The 11,334-nt window shown below is 45.2% G+C and overlaps 1 pseudogene; it reads left to right on the forward strand.

Annotated features, from left to right (window-relative positions):
- Positions 1-10,381: 10,381 nt before the first annotated feature.
- On the forward strand, positions 10,382-11,334 carry LOC136653169 (olfactory receptor 5F1-like; annotated as a pseudogene).

An 11,334-nucleotide genomic window follows, 5' to 3' on the forward strand; every position in this document is an offset into this window, starting at 1 on the left:
GTTGAGGAGCCTCCCAGCACCTGTGTTTGAAATGCAAATGACTGGCCAGAGCTACAGTATCTACAATGCTGTGTATTCTGTCGCACATGCTCTCCGTTCCATGTTTTCATCAAGATCCAAGCCAAAAGCCATCAGCCATGGAGCTACATTGAGTATCTGGAATCTCCACCCATGGCAGGTCGGACTGTATTGCCTGTCTCTCTCAATTTGAGTGTAATAAACCACAAGTGCATTTTGACACAAACACTGGCTGGATTCTAGTTCCTAATTCATGTGCAGAAGGCAGTGGAAAGTACTTGTAGTCATAAATGTATTTCTACATTAGCTGATGATAAACCAATAGTGCAAGTGTGCAATCCAGAGCTTCTTTATTCAGAAGTATCATCATTATTAAGAATATTTATATCCTTTTTTAAAAAACAAAAAGCAATTCACAAAACATTTCACACAGCTAAATTAAAGAATGGTTCCCCATCCCCCAAAGGGCTCACAATCCGGAAAGAAAAGGAAAAAAAAACATGGGGAAAGCACCAGCAAAGCCTCTGAAAAGTTTCCATGCTGGGGTGATGAGGGATAGTTACTTGCCATGGAAGAAATTCCATGGAAGAAATGGAAGAAATTCCTCTCTACTCAATGGGTTTTATTCCCAAGTGTGTAATGATATCTGCACCAATCCTCTGGCCTGCTCCTTGCTTCTGAGCATTTCTCACTAATGGGTTGTGTTGAACTTTGTAAGTTACAAGTTGTTCAGAACTCGCCTATATTTACACACTGTGGCATCACATGATCTGAAGTTAACAGCCCGATCCTGATGATGCCGAGTGCTTTCTGGCTTTTTCCAAAGGTGACTTGCCAGATCTCGTGGCGCGGTCACTGCCAGAAGTGGTGAACAGCCAGGTCCACATGACACAGGCAATGGAATCCTGCTGATTCTAGTAAGTGCATGTGGGTGGTTGGAGGGAGATGAGGAGGAGAGGGCCAGGTGGGGTAGGCAGCAAGGGGTGGCAATGGTGCAGGGAGTATGGCAGGTTGGGACTGGGAAGTGGGTAGGTCCAGCAGCAGCAGTAGCCATCAAATCCTGACCCATTCCTGGCTTTGATCCTCTGAACTGCATCCTCACAGAAGTGTGTCACATATAGAGCTGGCACAGGTCTGAGTAGCCCTTTTGACCAGGCACAGGTTTATCCTGGGAAAGTCAGAACTTCCCTCACAGGATTAAGCAGGAGCTGCATTGGGGCCTCTGCATTGGTCATATGAGGAATTAGGTAGGATTGGACCTCACAAGTATCTGCCACCACTGCTGCTGTTTGCAGCAATGTCTCTAAGATGGCCATTGTCAGTGAGCTGTGGAAAGGCATTTCTGAAAGCGAGATGTCCTCTCTATGTCATAAATGAGCCTTAGGATTGGGCTTCTAGAGAAACATCCACCTCATGGTGCAAAATAACGGGAACACTTGCCATGAGAGGGCTGAGCATGAATGAAAACAAGGCATAGGCTAGTGTTTCTCAAACTGTGATTTGGGCCCAGCAGGGGGTCGAGCATGAAGGAACCCAAGTTATAGGCTATAACTGCACAATAAAATTGATTTATATCAAAGATTGCAAGGAATGAAATGTTAAATGCATAAAAATAGGGAAAAGTTACCTTCTGTGCTTCACAGCAGAGGAGACCGAGGCACACCCACCACATGCCATGCTTCTCCCAAGCAGTCAGGTATTGACATATCCTTCCAATACCTATCCTACATTAAAGCTTTCTGGGGGGGGGGGTGTAGTTTAGAGAGGTCACACTGGAGGAGTGGCACAATGGCCTGGGCCAGGCCAGCTCATATTGAACAAAGACACAGCAACATATTGCTCATATTGAACAAACCTCATATTGAACAAAGGCACAGCAACATATTGCTCATATTGAACAAACCTCATATTGAACAAAGGCACAGCAGAAAAGACCTTGAACAAAGGCCTTCCTAGAAGGGAGAAAGGTCCCCATGCACCACACATCCCAGGCTGCTTTATCTATGACGAGTCAATAAAAAAGTTGGAAGCTGAACTGATGGGAACAGACAACTACAATTGCTCAATTCTGCAATTCCTTCTTGGAAGCAAAGTTCTGTTTTATGCTCTCCAAAAAACAGAAAACCCTCCCAACTTTGCTTCAATATAAAACACTGAACTTCGTTCATGATGAAATGCTCACCACTAGATACCATCTCACAGAACTAGGAGAGCAAGAATTCCTGTTCTGAGCAGGTGCGTGAGATACATTTCCAAAAGCAGCAGCTGGAGTGACTCTCCCCAAAGTCAACTGACAAGCAGCTAACAAGGTTCATATGACTTGGATTCACCTGTTTTTGTCCAGTTGGCAAGTGTGTCTACATGCATGTGCACACACACACATATACACACACACAATCTGTTCTTCTATTTATCTGTCTTTCTACTTCTCACCTTCTGACCCAGATCAATTCTTTCCTGAGAAACGTCCATTTCAACAACAGTGCTGGGGAAGAAATTTCTTTCGACCAGCAGGGAGATCTGGCAAGTTCATTGGATATCATCAACACAGTCACATTCCCCAATCACTCCTTCAAGAGCATCAGTGTTGGCAGGATGGACCCCCAGGCTCCTGCAGGCAGAGAATTCACCATGAATGGAAGTGCCATCCTGTGGAATCCCAGGTTCAAGCAGGTGGGGAGGATGATGCTGTTTTCTGAATCAAGAATTGGGAGACTGCAGGGGATGCTGAGGCTGTAATTCTTTGAAAAAATGGAGTGAGTTCCATTTAATTCCGTGGAAATGACTTCTGAGTATACATGAACAGGATGGTACCTTAATGGCCCAATCTTAACATACCGGTGTGCCTCCAGAACTAGTGTCCTGGTGGTGGAATACGGTTACAGCATTGTAAGAGCTGTCTGGGAAGTGCTCATAGCTGCTTGCTTCCAGGCTACCACTCTGGATGGTAAGGGTACCCTCTCACCATGATTGCAACGAGAAGATCCTCTGAAGGTCCTTGGTAAATCAGCAGGGTGGGCAGAATGGGGCCAGGGGTGGGAGGTTTGGGGCAAATTTGGGTAGATCGGGTTTCAGAGGAAGGAGGGTGTGGAACGTGGCACAAGTGACTTGTGCCAGAAGTTATTCCTTCTGGAGCCAACCAACAGTCGCCTTTTGTCTCCTCTGACTTGTGCCAGCTGAAGAGCTGGTGCATGTCCAAAGTGTCCAAGTAGTGGTCTGGTTATAGAGCTGATAAGAGAAAGGTATAAAATAGCTGGTTACTTTGAGGGCACGTGGATGTAAACAGAGGACTAGGTATGTTATTAACTGGAGCAAAATGAACATCATAGCAATCTGTACCATCCAGTTGAGACCTACACACACACACACCCATTCCCTGTGATCATTCTTAGATGGTGCCCCAGTCCAGATGTGTTGAGAAGTGCCATCCTGGCCAGAATAGGCTTGTTCGCGAGGGGCAGCAGATTTGTTGCTATGATTGTGTCCAGTGCTCTGAAGATGGGATTTCAGTGCAGATGAGTGAGTGAAAGACTGCAGAGTTACTTTCTGATTATTATTGCTATTATCATTTTTATCATTTTTTCTACATGAGGATAAAAAAAATGTATGTTCAGGCCTGGGAGGAGTCAGGGATGGCGGAGTAGTCCTCCTCTGCAACCTCACCCCCTCCCAGGCCTGAAAATCCTACATGGGGCTACTTGGTTCTGCACCTATGAATAAGCTTGCACAGTTCCAAGTAGACCTATAGAGTTCGCAGGGGATTGATAAAGAGTATCCGACTGAGGGGGGACATGATTGAGACATACAAAATTATGCAGGGGATGGACAGAGTGAATAGAGAGATGCTCTTTACACTCTTACATAACACCAGAACCAGGGGACATCCACTAAAATTGAGTGTTGGGAGAGTTGGGAGAGACAAAAGAAAATATTTCTTTACTCAGAGTGTGGTTGGCCTGTGGAACTCCTTGCCGCAGGATGTGGTGACGGCATCTGGCCTGGATGCCTTTAAAAGGGGATTGGACAAGTTTCTGGAGGAAAATTCCATTACGGGTTGTAAGCCATGATGTGGATGTGCAACCTCCTGATTTTAAAAATGGGCTACGTCAGATGCAAGGGAGGGCACCAGGATGCAGGTCTCTTGTTATCAGGTGTGCTCCCTGGGGCATTTGGTGGGGCCGCTGTGAGTTACAGGAAGCTGGACTAGATGGGCCTATGGCCTGATCAAGTGGGGCTGTTTTTATGTTCTTATGGGTAAGGGAACAAATTCTCCCTTACCTCAAGGAGATCTCCAGCTGCCTCCATTCCAGCCCTGGATACAGCGGAGGCTGCACGGACCCCACTGGATCGCACAGCGGCACTTTGGGTAGGATTGGGCTGTAAACTGAGTTCAATGAGACTTGCTCCCAACTAAGTACATATAGGATTGCTGCCTAATTCATTCATTCTGAGATATTCCCCATTGAAAAGTGTGGTTTTCATTTTAATAGGACAGCCAAAACTGCAAAGCTTGTTTAGCAGATACATTCAACAGACTAACATTTGTCATCAAATGATCCAAACACCACATTTCTTTCAATAGCACCGATCAATTTATAAATATTTTAATCACCTTAATTCATGTGGAGAAGGGCTTTCTTGATTGACTTCACTCAAAAACAGATCAATCCTCTGTTAGGACATTGCCAAATTTCCTTTTACACTAGGCAAGAGCCTCTGTCCAGCATGCCAATATTTTTCTTAATAAGCAGAACACTTTGTGAGATCCACTCACCAACAAAAGGGGAACTTTACTCCCTGGAAGAAAACTTGGGTCAGAAAAATCCTGTGGCTTCTGTCACTAACTCTTGTCAGGCTTAAAAAAAAAAAGTCTGAAGTGTAAGAGCACAATCCTGGGCTCAGAACACTGGCTCACCACTGGCACACGATGTCACAAACGTGCCGTAAGACACGCTTGTGAGACTTACTGCTGGGCAAGCGCCGGTGGTAGCCCAGCACCTTCTGGTGCTGGGTTAACATCAGACGGTCACCTGCGCTTCTCCACTTGGCGGTCACATAGACCACCGAGCCACGGTAAGTTAAGCGGAGGCATGGGGGGATGCGGGGAGGAGGCGTTCTGGGGAGGGGGTGGAGGATGGGGAGAAGGCAGGGAGCAGGCATGATGGGGAGCCAGGAGGCACAGAGAGGGAGGCGGAGGCGTGCTGGGGGGAGGGAGGGAGGTGGGACCGGTGGAGCAGACTGTTGGATCCTGAGTGTTCATGTGGGGCTCACTGCCCGACAAAAACACTTGTACATCACTCGGCAGTGAATCGAGTAGCCCCATTCCGGGTCTACTTCCCTTACCGGGGGAAGGGGACAAAAGTCCCCTTCTCCCGAGGTGCCACTCCCCAGCTGCCATGGGCGCACAGGTTCTTTGCTGCCACTGAAGTTGAGCGCCCTGGGGGCTGAGGATTGCGCTGTAATTCTCTGCAAAGCCTGGATCACATATCCCCAAGTGAAACGTTCTGATGATGGTCTACTTATAGCCACTGAACATTCTTGATGGATTTTGAAAGAGTAAAATTGAATTAATTCAGTTCAATGACTTCCTGTTTCAAAAGCAAAACTTGCTATCACTTTCTTTTCAGTGAGCTTCTTGAATTCTCTATAATACCAGATTTCTTGCTAGTTACAAGATGCTGATCCCATCAAGTTGAACGGGCTAATATAGATATGCTGAAATTATGGAGATTTGCTTATTTCTTTCAGATGCAGAACAGTGTGACAAATGCCCAGAAAATCAGTACCCAAACAGTCGCAAAGATCAGTGCATCCCCAAAGTCTTAATCTTTCTATCCTACAAAGAGAACTTGGGAATCCTTTTGTCTTCCTTGGCTCTTTTCCTTGCCCTGCTGACAGTTGTGGTGATGCGGAGCTTCATTCAACACCGGAATACTCCCATTGTCAAGGCCAACAACTGGGGCATCACCTGCACTCTTCTCTCTTCTCTGCTGCTCTGCTTTCTGTGTTCCTTCCTATTCCTTGGTTGGCCAGGGAAGGTGACCTGCCTTCTCCGCCAAACAGTATTTGGCATCGTCTTCACTGTTGCTGTGTCTTGTGTGTTGGCCAAAACCATCACCGTCATTTTGGCCTTCATGGCCACCAAGCCAGGAAACAGCATGAGGAAATGGGTGGGGAAGAGGCTGGCAGTCTCAGTCATCATTCTGTGTTCTCTCATTCAAGCTGGCCTCTGTGTGGTTTGGCTGGCAACATCTCCCCCCTTCCCAGAGTTTGACATGCACTCCCACATTGACCAAATCATTATACAATGCAATGAAGGGTCAGTCTTCATGTTCTACATTGTCCTGGGCTACATGGGATGCTTGGCCTTGATCAGCTTCATTGTGGCTTTCTTGACCAGGAAGCTGCCTGATACTTTTAATGAAGCCAAACTGATCACTTTCAGCATGTTGGTGTTCTGCAGTGTTTGGGTATCTTTTGTCCCCAGCTACCTGAGCACCAGGGGGAAATACATGGTGGCTGTGGAGGTCTTCTGCATCTTGACCTCCAGTGGTGGGTTGTTGAGTTGCATCTTTCCTCCAAAGTTCTACATTATTATTCTGAGGCCTGAGCTGAACACTAGAGCCCAGCTAGTACGGAAGAAGGCTACTAGTCCATGACACTTGGAATTGATCTCATATTTACCATCCCCAGCTTTTCTTTCTCATCTCCTTTATTAGTGAGCAAACAAACAACTAAAAAACAAAACAGCAACCAAGTAACCAGAAAAAAATAACATACATAAAGGTTACAAAATATTTTAATAAGCAATCTATTGAGGTGTTTGTTTCTGATGAGTAACACCTCTGCATGAATATTAATAAGCAATTTGGAAACCATCTCTACTAAAGCATTCATGTCTTTCAAATGCCTCCCTAATATGTAGCTGTTATCTATAAGCCACATGTTTAAATGTTGGTAATGTGTTCAAATGTTGTCATCTGTAAGCCATGTGTTCTGACCTCCCCAGATCAAATATTAAGGAGGCAATTTCCTCCACACCCATATCAGAGGTTTCCATATCCATGCGTGGGGAGGGGGAATGGAACAGATACATAAACTCCATGCATTGTTTAGAAACCAAATTGTTTCTAAACAATGCATGGAATTTATGCATCTGTTCCATTCCCCCCCCCCCCACACACACACACTCACGTGGACATGGAAACCTCTGATATGGGTGTGGAGGAAATTAATGATTGCCTCCTTAATATTCAATCTGGGGAGGTCAGCCATTCAAGACAGAGGGAAGCCTGAAGGTCAACAGTCTAAATCTTTATTTTGTAGCAATTGCCTGACACAAACATCCACACCCCTGATCTAAATCAGTTGTGAAGTCGTGTGCATACCCAAAGCAAAACTACATGCACCTTTATAACTTTTCTAGTATTCCTATTTATCAAAGACTATCCCCCTTTCTGCATATAATTATGCATATGGAATTCACCTTGTCTCCCAACTTGGGCACATGCAAAAATGAGTTTCTATTTCCTAAATACCATATGAAGTAGGAGAAACAATGCTGTGTCTACAGACAGGGCTTGATCCAATTTTGGTATGCAGGCATAAATATAAGCTGGTGATCATTGCTGTAACATACTGCCCCAGCACCCAGGGCAGTGACAGCATTGTTGGAGCTGGCGCAAGGGGGGTTCTGCTGCTTGCTCTACTCTGCTTCCTCCCCATCACCATCACCAAAAGGAAACTTTTATTTTTCTAGCAAGCATGATGTCATGTAACATTGTGATGTCACTTCTGGGTTCTCCCCAAAGGGTGGAATGCTCACTTCTTTGGTTTCATGGCCCCATTCCTTCTCCTGTGAAGGGAGCCTCTACAGGAGAGGGAACAGGGTTTGTGAAGCTTCCTCCTCTGTAAATAGGGTGGAGCCTGGGGCAGTCATGTGCCCTCCCCCGGCTTAGTGCCCAGGGCAGGTGCCCCTCTGGCTCTGCCCATGTTAGAGCTCTGCAAGTGATAATCATATCAAGTGATTATAAATGAGAAAAAAAGGCCAAGTGATAAAGAATTAATTGGTCAAGATCAATTTCCTAGGAACCCATCTCACAGGTGTTCTTTTGTTCAGCTACAGGTGAATGTTGCTTAACAACATTCCGATCAGCGACAGACCGCATGCATGACGGTCCGTCGCTGATTCTTGTCACACCCCCAAAACTCCAAAGCTGAGAGGAGCTGTGCTCCCCTTGCCTCCGAATGCTTTTCTGAGCCCTGCAGAGGCCACATGCTCCAGAGGCTTTGAAAAGAGGATGTTGTTTAACAATGGTGTCACTTAACGAAGTGTGTGCAGGACCACAACCCCATCATTAAACGACGCACACCTGTACTCTAAAAATAGGATATACAAAGGCCTCATAAGTTTTGCAGATTTTTATTGTGCTAATACCAAAGCTCACACCGCACACATGAACTAAGTAACTAATGAAATGCTGCTAAATGCCCCAGTTCAGGATCAGAGTCCTGCTATACTGGGCGACATCCCTGGTACGTTAAATATGTGTATTGCTGTTCCTCTTCACTGCTACTGAGAAGGTATCGATTTTAAACAGAAGACATTATGAAAGCCTGGTGAACAGCTCTATGGATGGTTCGGTGGAGGGATGCTGTAGTGTGGTGGGGCTAGGACTGGACTCTCAATAACTCAGACCTGAAGAACTGACAGGGAATGGTGGAGCAAATCCCTGAATATGGCAATTGAAGTCCCTCCACCTAACCATCCATAGAGCCATTTCACCAGGCTTTCATACTGTCTTCAGTTTAAAACCGATACCTTCTCAGTAGCAGTGAAGAGGAACAGCACTGCATTGGGGGGGGGGGTTAGTTAGGATTGAGTTGTTAATCAAGCACACCGAATGTGTACGTGAATGTGCCTGTGTTCAGTTGGAATTCCTCCAACCCTTTGGGATGGGATGCTCATCCAATTCCTCCATGTGATGGTATTATAAACATGTTTGATGTGGATGGCTGGTGGTTGCCACATTATAAAGATAATGTGCAGCTCTTCTCTATTCTCAATAGTCCCTTGCCACAATTATGACACACTCAGCTCTCTGAAGCCTCATTAACATCTAAAGTCAAGGGTATGCTTTATTTATATCTTAAATTTTTCTCCCACACAAAGGACTATTCTGTCAACCCAAGTGAGTTCTTTATACCATGCCTATTATCTCTGTCATCCCTGGGGACAATTATCTGATCTTAATAAACTTTAAAAATGACTTATTCAGAGTTCAGTAGTAAATGAAGCTGGAGAAAGCTGAAGGTTCTGTCTGACTTAAGTCGACATAACTGCTGACATAAGTTTTTGGGTGCAAAAGGTCGTCCATGGATGGTTTGAGGATCTGAGATCCTGACAATAGGATTTCCCATTTCTGATTTCAGCTTTCAGTCACTCTCTCAAAACTTTCAACTTTCATTTTCACTAACCTGACACACTTGCAATTTTATGCTATTGAAGAAAAGCTTGAAAGGATATGGGAAGGGACCAGTGAACTCTGAAGAGTCTACTGCATCCAACCAACTCTTGCATCCATCTGTGTATAGGCATGGAGATAAGAGGACAGTGACTATTTTATGACATGGAGTGACATGGAGATAAGAGAACAGTTATTTTTTTTCCCCTCTAGAAAGCTATAGATTGTATGATTGTATTTCTGCTTGTAATGATCTAGCCCAGGGGTGCCCAAACCCCAGCCCTGGGGCCACTTGCAGCCCTCGAGGCCTCTCAATGCGGCCCTCGGGGAGCCCCCAGTCTCCAATGAGCCTCTGGCCCTCTGGAGATTTGTTGGAGCCCACACTGGCTCAACGCAACTGCTCTCAGCGTGAGGGCGACTGCATGAGCTGTGAATGAGGGCTCCCTCCACTGCTTGTTGTTTCACATCTGTGATGCAGTAGTGGCAGAAAAGGAAAGGCCAGCCTTGCTTTGTGCAAGGCCTTTTATAGGCCTTGAGCTATTGAAAGACCATCATTCATTCATATAAGTTCATCTTTAATATATTCATTTATGTAAACTTATGTAAATTTATTCAAATTTTAAATGTAAATTAATTCTTTTTTTCCCCAGCCCCCGACACAGTGTCAGAGAGATGAGGTGGCCCTCCTGCCAAAAACTTTGGACACCCCTGATCTAGCCCATACAATCCTGGTTCCTAAGTGTAAAGTGCCACAGATTTTTGAAGGTGTACTATATAAATGGACTGCCTGCAAACTCAATAGCTGCCTGCCTTTTACATTTTATTTTTGCTTTGTGAAATAGCCAGCATTCACAGTAGAAACTGTTATGTCCTGTCCTACCAAAGAACTCTAATTTAAGATGGACTCCATCAATCCTATACGAAGACAGAACCAAACAGTTATCACAGGATTCGTCCTTTTGGGATTATCTGTGGACCCAAAGAACAAGAGGCTTCTCTTTGCTATAGGCCTGTTAGTCTACCTGTTGACTTTGGCAGGGAATCTAGTCATCATTATATTGATCAGAGTTGACCAACGCCTCAAAACTCCCATGTACTTTCTCTTGGGCAATCTCTCTTTCATTGAGATCTGTTCCACATCCACCACACTCCCAAAGGTGTTGTGGGACCTCTTGCTGGGGGACAAGTCCATCTCCTTCATAGGATGTGCACTACAAATGTATTTCTTTGCCACCTTAGGAAGTACAGAGTGTGTGCTCCTCTCAGTGATGGCATATGACCGTTATGCTGCTATCTGTCATCCTCTCCAATATACACTGATCATGAGCCAGCCCATATGTTGGAGTCTGCTTGCAGCTTCCTGGATCATTGGCAACTTCAATTCTGTTATCAACACATCACTGGTCTTTTCCCTAACTTTCTGTTACTCCAATGAAATTGACCATTTCTTCTGTGACATTCCTCCTATTCTGCATCTCTCTTGCTCTGATGTATTTCTAGTCCAGTTGATGATCTTCACCGTCTCTGCATTTCTTATGATTATGCCTTTCTCCCTGGTCCTTTTTTCCTACATCCTCATTGTCTCTTCTGTGCTCAAGATCCACAGAGCCAGTGGTAGGATAAAGACATTCTCCACTTGTATTTCTCACCTCACTGTGGTGAGCATCTTCTATGGCACCATCATCTACACACCCTCCTGCGACCCTCCTCCAATCATTCCTTGGATGAAGATTGCCTGGTTTCTGTGTTTTATGCTATCATTACTCCACTGTTAAACCCCCTGATCTACAGCTTTAGGAACAAGGAAGTGCAGGGGGCACTTTGGAGAGCACTTGGGAAGAACATGTTGTAG

Source organism: Tiliqua scincoides, chromosome 5 (assembly GCF_035046505.1).
Source record: "Tiliqua scincoides isolate rTilSci1 chromosome 5, rTilSci1.hap2, whole genome shotgun sequence".
Lineage (NCBI taxonomy): Eukaryota > Metazoa > Chordata > Lepidosauria > Squamata > Scincidae > Tiliqua > Tiliqua scincoides.